Source organism: Eubalaena glacialis, chromosome 9, assembly GCF_028564815.1.
Source record: "Eubalaena glacialis isolate mEubGla1 chromosome 9, mEubGla1.1.hap2.+ XY, whole genome shotgun sequence".
In the NCBI taxonomy this organism is placed as follows: domain Eukaryota; kingdom Metazoa; phylum Chordata; class Mammalia; order Artiodactyla; family Balaenidae; genus Eubalaena; species Eubalaena glacialis.
This window is the reverse complement of record NC_083724.1, coordinates 61,654,910-61,664,793: the sequence shown is the minus strand read 5'-3', so window position 1 is coordinate 61,664,793 and position 9,884 is coordinate 61,654,910.

Here is a 9,884-nt window from a genome sequence, read left to right as displayed (position 1 = left end):
CAAAATAAGAGGCAAATAGATAGGAATTACTGATATTGATAGCTCAAGTTATGAGGTTAGGAAAAACTCCAAGTAGCCTAGCAGCCAAGGTTAATTTAAAATAATTTTAGTTAATTTTGTTTTTAACATTAAAAAATGTTTGTTTATTTCTGCTTATGAATTGTTAATATCATGTCAAAAAACATATTGTCTTTGATTATTTCATTAACATATTTATTTTGCTTTATGGTTCAAAGACCACTTAGATATTATACTTTTTGTTCCACATAACCTAGCACCATTAAGATATATAAAACATGTTACACTTCAATAGTTTCTAATAACAAGAACAAAAATTTAGAAGTAAATTAAGCAATACTATAAATCTATAAAATACCTAGTGATCAATTTTACAAGATACCAACAAAAGCTAAATGCCAAAATTTATAAAACTATACAGAAGGGCCCACAAAACACCTGAATAATTGGGAGGTCTATCATGTTGTTGAATGGGAAGAGCTACTATTTCAAATATATGTCTTCTATACTTTCAATTAATTGATAGAGTAAAGGTAACTTTAAAAATATGTCCAAATTATTTGTTAACTTAAGCTGATTCACATGTTCATCTGGGAAAAATAAATATACAAGAATAGAAGAATAGGGAAAAAAATGTTTGAGAAAGCAAAATGAAGGAAATACACCATACGAAATAACCAAACTTCATCTCAAAGTTACAGCAAATATTTACAAATAAATTAGTAGAACACATTAAAATATCAAGAAATATATATATATATTTCTATGGAAATTTAGTGGTTAAAGGTGATAGAGCACAGATTCCACAATTGATATTGTGACAATTAACAACATATCTGGAAAATAATTTAAAACTAAATCCTTCCACCAGAGGGCAGACAGCAGAAGCAAGAAGAACTACAATCCTGTAGCCTGTGGAACAAAAACCACATTCAAGGAAAGATACACAAGATGGAAAGGCAGAGGGCTATGTGCCAGATGAAGGAACAAGATAAAACCCCAGAAAAACAACTAAATGAGGTGGAGATAGGCAACATTCCAGAAAAAGAATTCAGAATAATGATAGTGAAGATGATCCAGGACCTCAGAAAAAGAACAGAGGCAAAGATTGAGAAAATGCAAGAAATATTTAACAAAGACCTAAAAAAATTAAAGAACAAACAAACAGAGATGGACAATACAATTACTGAAATGAAGAATACACTAGAAGGAATCAATAGCAGAATAACTGAGGCAGAAGAACGGATAAGTGACCTGGAAGACAGAATGCTGGAATTCACTGCTGTGGAACAGAATGGTGAAAAAAGAATGAAAAGAAATGAAGACAGCCTAAGAGACCTCTGGGACAACATTAAATGCAACAACATTCGCATTATAGGGGTCCCAGAAGGAGAAGAGAGAGAGAAAGGACCCGAGAAAATATTTGAAGAGATGATAGTTGAAAACTTCCCTACCCTGGGAAAGGAAATAGCCACCCAAGTCCAGGAAGCACAGAGAGTCCCATACAGGATAAACCGAAGGAGAAACACACCAAGACACATAGTAATCAAATTGACAAAAATTAAAGGCAAAGAAAAATTATTAAAAGTAGCAAGAGAAAAATGACAATATACAAAGGAACTCCCATAAGGTTAACAGCTGATTTCTCAGCAGAAACTCTACAAGACAGAAAGGAGTAGCAAGATATACTTAAAGTGATGAAAGGGAAGAACCTACAACCAAGATTACTCTACCAGGCAAGGATCTCATTCAGATTCGATGGAGAAATCAAAAGCTTTACAGACAAGCAAAAGCTAAGAGAATTCAGCACCACCAAACCAGCTCTACAACAAATGCTAAAGGAACTTCTCTAAGTGGGAAACACAAGAGAAGAAAAGGAACTACAAAAACAAACCCAAAACAATTAAGAAAATGGTCATAGGAACATACATATCGATAATTACCTTAAACGTGAATGGATTAAATGCTCCAACCAAAAGACACAGGCTTGCTGAATGGATACAAAAACAAGACCCATATATATGCTGTCTACAAGAGACTCACTTCAGACCTAGGTCTATGTGTCCCTAGTCTCTAGGAACACATAGAGACTGAAAGTGAGGGGATGCAAAAAGATATTCCATGCAAATGGAAATCAATAGAAAGCTGGAGTAGCAATACTCATAGCAGATAAAATAGACTTTAAAATAAAGAATGTTACAAGAGACAAGGAAAGACACTACATAATGATCAAGGGATCAATCCAAGAAGAAGACATAACAATTATAAATATATATGCACCCAACATAGGAGCACCTCAATACATAAGGCAACTGCTAACAGCTATAAAAGAGGAAATCGGCAGTAACACAATAATAGTGGGGGACTTTAACACCTCACTTACACCAATGGACAGATCATCCAAACAGAAAATTAATGAGGAAACACAAGTGTTAAATGACACAATAGACCAGATAAATTTAATTGATATTTATAGGACATTCCATCCAAAAAAAGCAAATTACACTTTCTTCTGAAGTGCTCACGGAACATTCTCCAGGATAGATCACATCTTGGGTTACAAATCAAGCCTCAGTAAATTTAAGGAAATTGAAATCATATGAAGCATCTTTTCTGACCACAACGCTATGAGATTAGAAATCAATTACAGGGAAAAAAACGTAAAAAACACAAACACATAGAGGTGAAACAATATGTTACTAAATAACCAAGACATCACTGAAAAATCAAAGAGGAAATCAAAAAATACCTAGAGACAAATGACAATGAAAACACAACGATCCAAAACCTATGGGATGCAGCAAAAGCAGTTCTAAGAGGGAAGTTTATAGCTATACAAGCCTACCTCAAGAAACAAGAAAAATCTCAAATAAACAATCTGACCTTACAACTAAAGGAACTAGAGAAAGAAGAACAAACAAAACCTAAAGTTAGTAGAAGGAAATAAATCATAAAGATCAGAGCAGAAATAAATGAAATAGAAACAAAGAAAACAATAGCAAAGATCAATAAAACTAAAAGCTGGTTCTTTGAGAAGATAAAATTGATAAACCATTGGCCAGACTCATCAAGAATAAGAGGGAGACAAATCAGTAAAATTAGAAATGAAAAAGAAGTTACAACAGACACTGCAGAAATACAAAGCATCTTAAGAGACTACTACAAGCAACTCTATAACAATAAAAATGGACAACCTGGAAGAAATGGAAAAGTTCTTAGAAAGGTATAACCTTCCAAGACTGAACCAGGAAGAAATAGAATATATGAACAGATCAATCACAAGTAATGAAATTGAAACTGTGATTAAAAATCTTCCAACAAACAAAAGTCCAGGACCAGGTGGCTTCACAGGTGAATTCTATCAAACATTTAGAGAAGAGCTAAAACCCATCCTACTCAAACTCCAAAAAATTGTAGAGGAAGGAACACTCCCAAACTCATTCTATGAGGCCACCATCACCCTGATACCAAAACCAGACAAAGATACTACAAAAAAAGAAAATTACAGACCAATATCACTGATGAATATAGATGCAAAATCCTCAACAAAATACTAGCAAACAGAATCCAACAACACATTAAAAGGATCATACACCATGATCAAGTGGGATTTATCCCAGGGATGCAAGGATTCTTCAATATACGCAAATCAATCAATGTGATACACCATATTAACAAATTGAAGAATAAAAACCATATGATCATCTCAATAGATGCAGAAAAAGCTTTGGACAAAATTCAACACTGATTTATGATAAAAACTTTCCAGAAAGTGGGCATAGAGGGAACCTACCTCAATGTAATAAAGGCCCTATACGAAAAACCAACAGCAAACATCATTCTCAATGGTGAAAAACTGAAAGCATTTCCTCTAAGATCAGGAACAAGACAAAGATGTCCACTCTCACCACTAATATTCAACATAGTTTTGGAAGTCCTAGCCACAGTAATCAGAGAAGAAAAAGAAATAAAAGGAATACAAACTGGAAAAGAAGAAGTAAAACTGTCACTGTTTGCAGATGACATGATACTATACATAGAGAATCCTAAAGATGCCACCAGAAAACTACTAGAGCTAATCAATGAATTTGGTAAAGTTGCAGGATACAAAATTAATGCACAGAAATCTCTTGTATTCCTATACACTAATGATGAAAAATCTGAAAGAGAAATTAAGGAAACACTCCCATTTACCATTGCAACAAAAAGAATAAAATACCTAGGAATAAACCTACCTAGGGAGACAAAAGACCTGTATGCAGAAAACTATAAGACACTGATGAAAGAAATTAAAGATGATACCAACAGATGGAGAGATATACCATGTTCTTGGATTGGAAGAATCAATATTATGAAAATGACTATACTACCCAAAGCAATCTACAGATTCAATGCAATCCCTATCAAATTACCAATGACATTTTTTACAGAGCTAGAACAAAAAATCTTAACATTTGTATGGAGACACAAAAGACCCCGAATAGCCAAAGCAGTCTTGAGGGAAAAAAACGGAGCTGGAGGAATCAGACTCACTGACTTCAGACTATACTACAAAGCTACAGTAATCAAGACAATATGGTACTGTCACAAAAACAGAAATATAGATCAATGGAACAAGATAGAAAGCCCAGAGATAAACCCACACACCTATGGTCAACTAATCTATGACAAAGGAGGCAAGGATATACAATGGAGATAAGACAGTCTCTTCAATAAGTGGTGCTGGGAAAACTGGACAGCTTCATGTAAAAGAATGAAATTAGAACACTTCCTAACACCGTACACAAAAATAAACTCAAAGTGGATTAGAGACCTAAACGTAAGACCGGACACTATAAAACTCTTAGAGGAAAACATAGGAAGAACACTCTTTGACATAAATCACAGCAAGATCTTTTTTGATCCACCTCCTAGAGAAATGGAAATAAAAACAAACATAAACAAATGGGGCCTAATGAAACTTAAAAGCTTTTGCACAGCGAAGGAAACCATAAACAAGACGAAAAGACAACTCTGCAAATGGGAGAAAATTTTTGCAAACAAATCAAAGGACAAAGGATTAATCTCCAAAATATATAAACAGCTCATGCAGCTCAGTATTAAAAAAACAAACAACCCAATCCAAAAATGGGCAGAAGACCTAAATAGACATTTCTCCAAAGAAGACATACAGATGGCCAAGGAGCACATGAAAAGCCGCTTAACATCGCTAATTATTAGAGAAATGCAAATCAAAACTTCAATGAGCTATCACCTCACACCAGTTAGAATGGGCATCATCAGAAAATCTACAAACAGCAAATGCTGAAGAGGGTGTGGAGAAAAGGGAACCCTCTTGCACTGTTGGTGGGAATGTAAATTGATACAGCCACTATGGAGAACAGTCTGGAGGTTCCTTAAAAAACTATAAATAGAATTACCATATGACTGAGCAATCCCACTACTGGGCATATACCCAGAGAAAACCATAATTCAAAAAGATACATGCACTCCAATGTTCACTGCAGCACTACTTACAATAGCCAGGTCATGGAAGCAACCTAAATGCCCATCGAGAGATGAATGGATAAAGAAGATGTGGTACATATATACAATGGAATATTACTCAGCCATGGAGTGAAAATGGAGTGAAAATGGGGCATTTGCAGAGACGTGATTGGATCTAGAGACTGTCATACAGAGTGAAGTAAGTCAGAAAGAGAAAAACAAATATTGTATATTAACGCATATATGTGGAACCTAGAAAAATGGTAAAGATGAACCGGTTTGCAGAGCAGAAGTTGAGACACAGATGTAGAGAACCAATGTATGGACACCAAGGGGGGAAAGCGGCAGGGGGGTGGTGGTGGGATGAATTGGGAAATTGAGATTGACATATATACACTAATATGTATCAAATGGATAACTAATAAGAACCTGCTGTATAAAATAATAAATAAAATAAAATTCAAAAATTCAAAAAAAAAATTAAATCCTTATCTCACACCATTAAAATATTTCACTTGAATATGGGGAGTATTGAAAACTTTAAAAACATAGAAGTATTGGAAGAAAACATAAATGTATTTTCTAATGTAAGAGAAAATATTCTAAGGCATGAATGAAACTTAGAAACCATAGTGGTAAAGATATGTTTGGCAAAAAAACAAAACAAAAAAGGCAAATCAACTATAAATGTCTATACAGTGAAAGATACTCACAGACAATAGTGGAAAGCATAAATTCAGATTCATCTAGAAGTAAACCCCAAGTCAGAAATGGGGGTGATTCAGGTCAAGATTCAGGAGACAATGTGCAGAGAGCAAAGAAAGGAGGTTTGAGTAGGAAGAGTCTTGAACTTTCAACTGCACAGTTACGATTTTCACTATTCTGATACAGAGTCCTCAAGCCAACATTACACGTAGAAGACTGCCAATTCTCACTGAAATGGACCTGCCTTACTTCCCTGCCTGTTCAGTCACTGGTTAAGAACAGCTTGTTGGGAAGCACCTTCTGTGAGTGAACCTGGCAATTGATCCAGAGGGGCAGCAGTGGGGGCCATGAGTCAGTATTGCTCCCCACAGAGGGCGATCTGAGTAGCATATTTTTATTTCCATTCCAAAAGACAGGGGAGAAAAAGACAAATATAAATCATTAAGAGTAAAATAACTCAATAGAAATGGGTAAGGATATGAGCAGACCTAGATGTAAAAAATGTATTCATATCATTAAAAAATCTATGAAAATACACTTAACTTTTTTCATCAAAAAAAGATAAAGTCAAGTGACAGTTAATTACAAATTTTCACCTATCATATTGACAAAAACATTACGATTTAAATTTGTCGGTGTTATACATGGCAGTGAGCAATTTTGAAGGGCAACTGGGCCATAATTCTAAAACTTGAATTTACAGTTCTTTTTACTGAACAAGTTCACTTTGAGTTTTCTAGTCAGCCTTATTCATAATGGTGAAAATATTTGTGATATTCTATTGATACATATCCACCACTAAAAGAATGGTTAGGTAAATTATTGAGAAAGTTACTTATTTTGCCTTCTTCCTTGTCAATATAAAAAATAACTAGACAAATAAGCATGTACTACTGAAATGGAAGGAATTCTTCATTTTTGTTGAATGAAAAAAAGTAAGTGGCAGAAAAATATTAATATGGTATTTTAGTAAAAATAAAGCTTAAAAGTATGTTAGTATATTTGCATGTGTACAGAAAAATATCTGAACAGATAGCTTATAAACTGCTAACAGTGATGCACTCTGGGAAATGAGAAAGGGTTAAAGGTGAGGGCATTCACTATTACTCAAAAAAGTTCTGAATTTTGGCTTGTAGTTTTAAAATGGCAGCACAAATTGATTTTTTTAAATTCTATTTATGAAATTCAGAAACAAAGGAATAAATTGGTAGTATTCCAAATAATATAGGACTGCATTAAATTTAACATATATGCAGTTAAAGAACAAGCCAAAATGAAAAATGTGCACTGAAACTAAAAATTTCACTTAAAATATAGCCCAAATATCATTTACCAATGTTTATTCATCCTTTATAATGGGATACATATTTAGTTCTGATTTGTTTTATATTTTTCCCCTCAAGCCTTAAAATTCTTAGAAATTTTTTATCTGTGAATCACTATAAGAATGAAAAATAAAAGTCTAATCAGGAATTAGAGATGTAGTTGAAAATGTAAAAATGATATAAATTTTGTAACCAAAACTCTTAGTAATATTCCTTACACTGTCTTATCATATGTCGTTGTGTGTGTCAGCTTGTGCTGGGCTGACCAATTTCAAAAAAAAAAAACATTACTGTAGAACCCAAACAGCCCCTCCCTTATTATGGAAAATGCTTCTTCAAACCATTTGCTTCAACTGTGTTAAGTCAATCATAGCTCCTGCCACTGTGATTAATTGATTGTGTACATGATTTGAACTGAGACAACAATAATACTCTCTTTATTTGAATAGAGCAATTGAAATATGGAGGATTTATGACCCATACTTTACCAACAAGAGCACTTTCCCAGCATCTTTAATTGGAAATTGTGGAGGATCTCTCCTCTAGTGGCTAAGCTTATAGTATGTGAATCAAACCTGAATCCAGCCATGTCCCAGTGTTTCGCAACTTGCCTGATCTATTTGGGATATAATGAAACCAGTAGGGAAGTGAAAAAGTTGAGGGAGTGACAGGGACAGATATTTTAATGACATCTAGGTTCCCAGTCTAGTTGTTTCAATGGGAATTTCTCCTATGTCCTTTCATGTGCTTTGGTAATGAGGCAATGCATCCACCTTTTTTCATAAACAATTTTGAGTTGTAATATTTCTCTTGCTTTCAGTAGGTGGTCCTGTACTATATAGATATGTGCAAATACACAAACTTACATATAATTTCAAAGCATTTTTAGAACCCTTGAAACTCATCATGGAACCCAGATTATGAGCCACTGTATAGAAGAGTGATTAGTCTGATTATCTGTTTTGTGTTTTTTTTTTTTTTTGGTCTCTGTTAAATAATACGTTTGCCTAATACAGGAAAGAGCTAATGTTCTGCATGTCTCCTAACCTCTCTCCAGTCATAGACTGCTCTTCTTATGTTTACCGTTGACTTTGATGCTTATCTTCAGCTGATTCTTTTTTCAGCTATGTAATGTGTATTTCCTTAGTTATGCTTTATATTGGAAATTATATCCACTGAGTCCCTCAGTGTATAGAGAAGGACAGAGTTAGCCATGAACAGTGGGATAAGAGAGAAGAAAGTGTTGAGAGTAACATAACTCTTACTCTCAAAAAAAGATGAGAGATGTATGATTATTATTGCTTGCTCTTTTGGTCAATGTTCAGTCTATAAGAAAAAAAAAATAGGTGAGTTGATGATGTTATGCATGCTGTTCCCATAAGAAGTAATCATTAGTTTATTTGCCAGCCATACTGTCTGCAGTCTTCACTTATCTTTAGTTTTCATTGTGTTACTGAAAAGAAACTTTGCCCAGAAGTTGCAGTGTCCCAGGAAGCCTAGAAAAGACAGAGACAAAATCTTACTGGCAAGAACTTTGTTAATTTCATTGATCTCATGGATCCAAGGCATGCCAAGGGAACAAGTGTTATAAAATATCTCTTTCATCATAATTTGACACAGACTTACATACAACATTAAAATAATCTCCTCTAATATACAACAAGAAGCTGCATTTAGTGTCTATTATTATTTTAACAATTAGCTTGGGAGAGGAAACAGAAGAAATAATTTATTAACTATAAGGTACTTCAGGATAATTTGCCCCTTCCTACACTCAGGTGAATAAGGAATTCTAAAGTTTTCTAAATTCTAGAGTATGGGCCTAAATGTCTTATTTTCTTAGATTTCAATATTAAACCTCTATAGCCATAATGCACAGCTACAATTTTCATATACAAATTTCCATAATTACACATTTTTATTTGTAAATTGGGAGAAGGCAATTCAAGCCCTGTTAGCAATTTGAAATGTTAACCCTGATATCAACTTTTTTAAACAATAATTAAATTGAAGGAGCAGCATTGAGTAATTCCATCATTGTTCCAGGACTCAGTTTTCTCATAATGGAAAAAAAATAATTTGGACAACATACTCTTAAGATTCCTTTTAAGCTTCAAAATATTATGAAGAGATGACTCAAGATATATAATTTAGTAGGACTGAATAGTAATTGCTTCCATATTATTTAGAACACACATCAGTTAATCTTCTTTCAAAAGTATAATTGCCATAAGTGCTTTTATCTTCCTATTATTTTCTTAATGTAGATTCATGCAGTTGCTCTGACATAAATTTAGCAAGTGACCTTAAATTGATGAGATAAGCAGAACATTTGTGGAATCAAGTTGG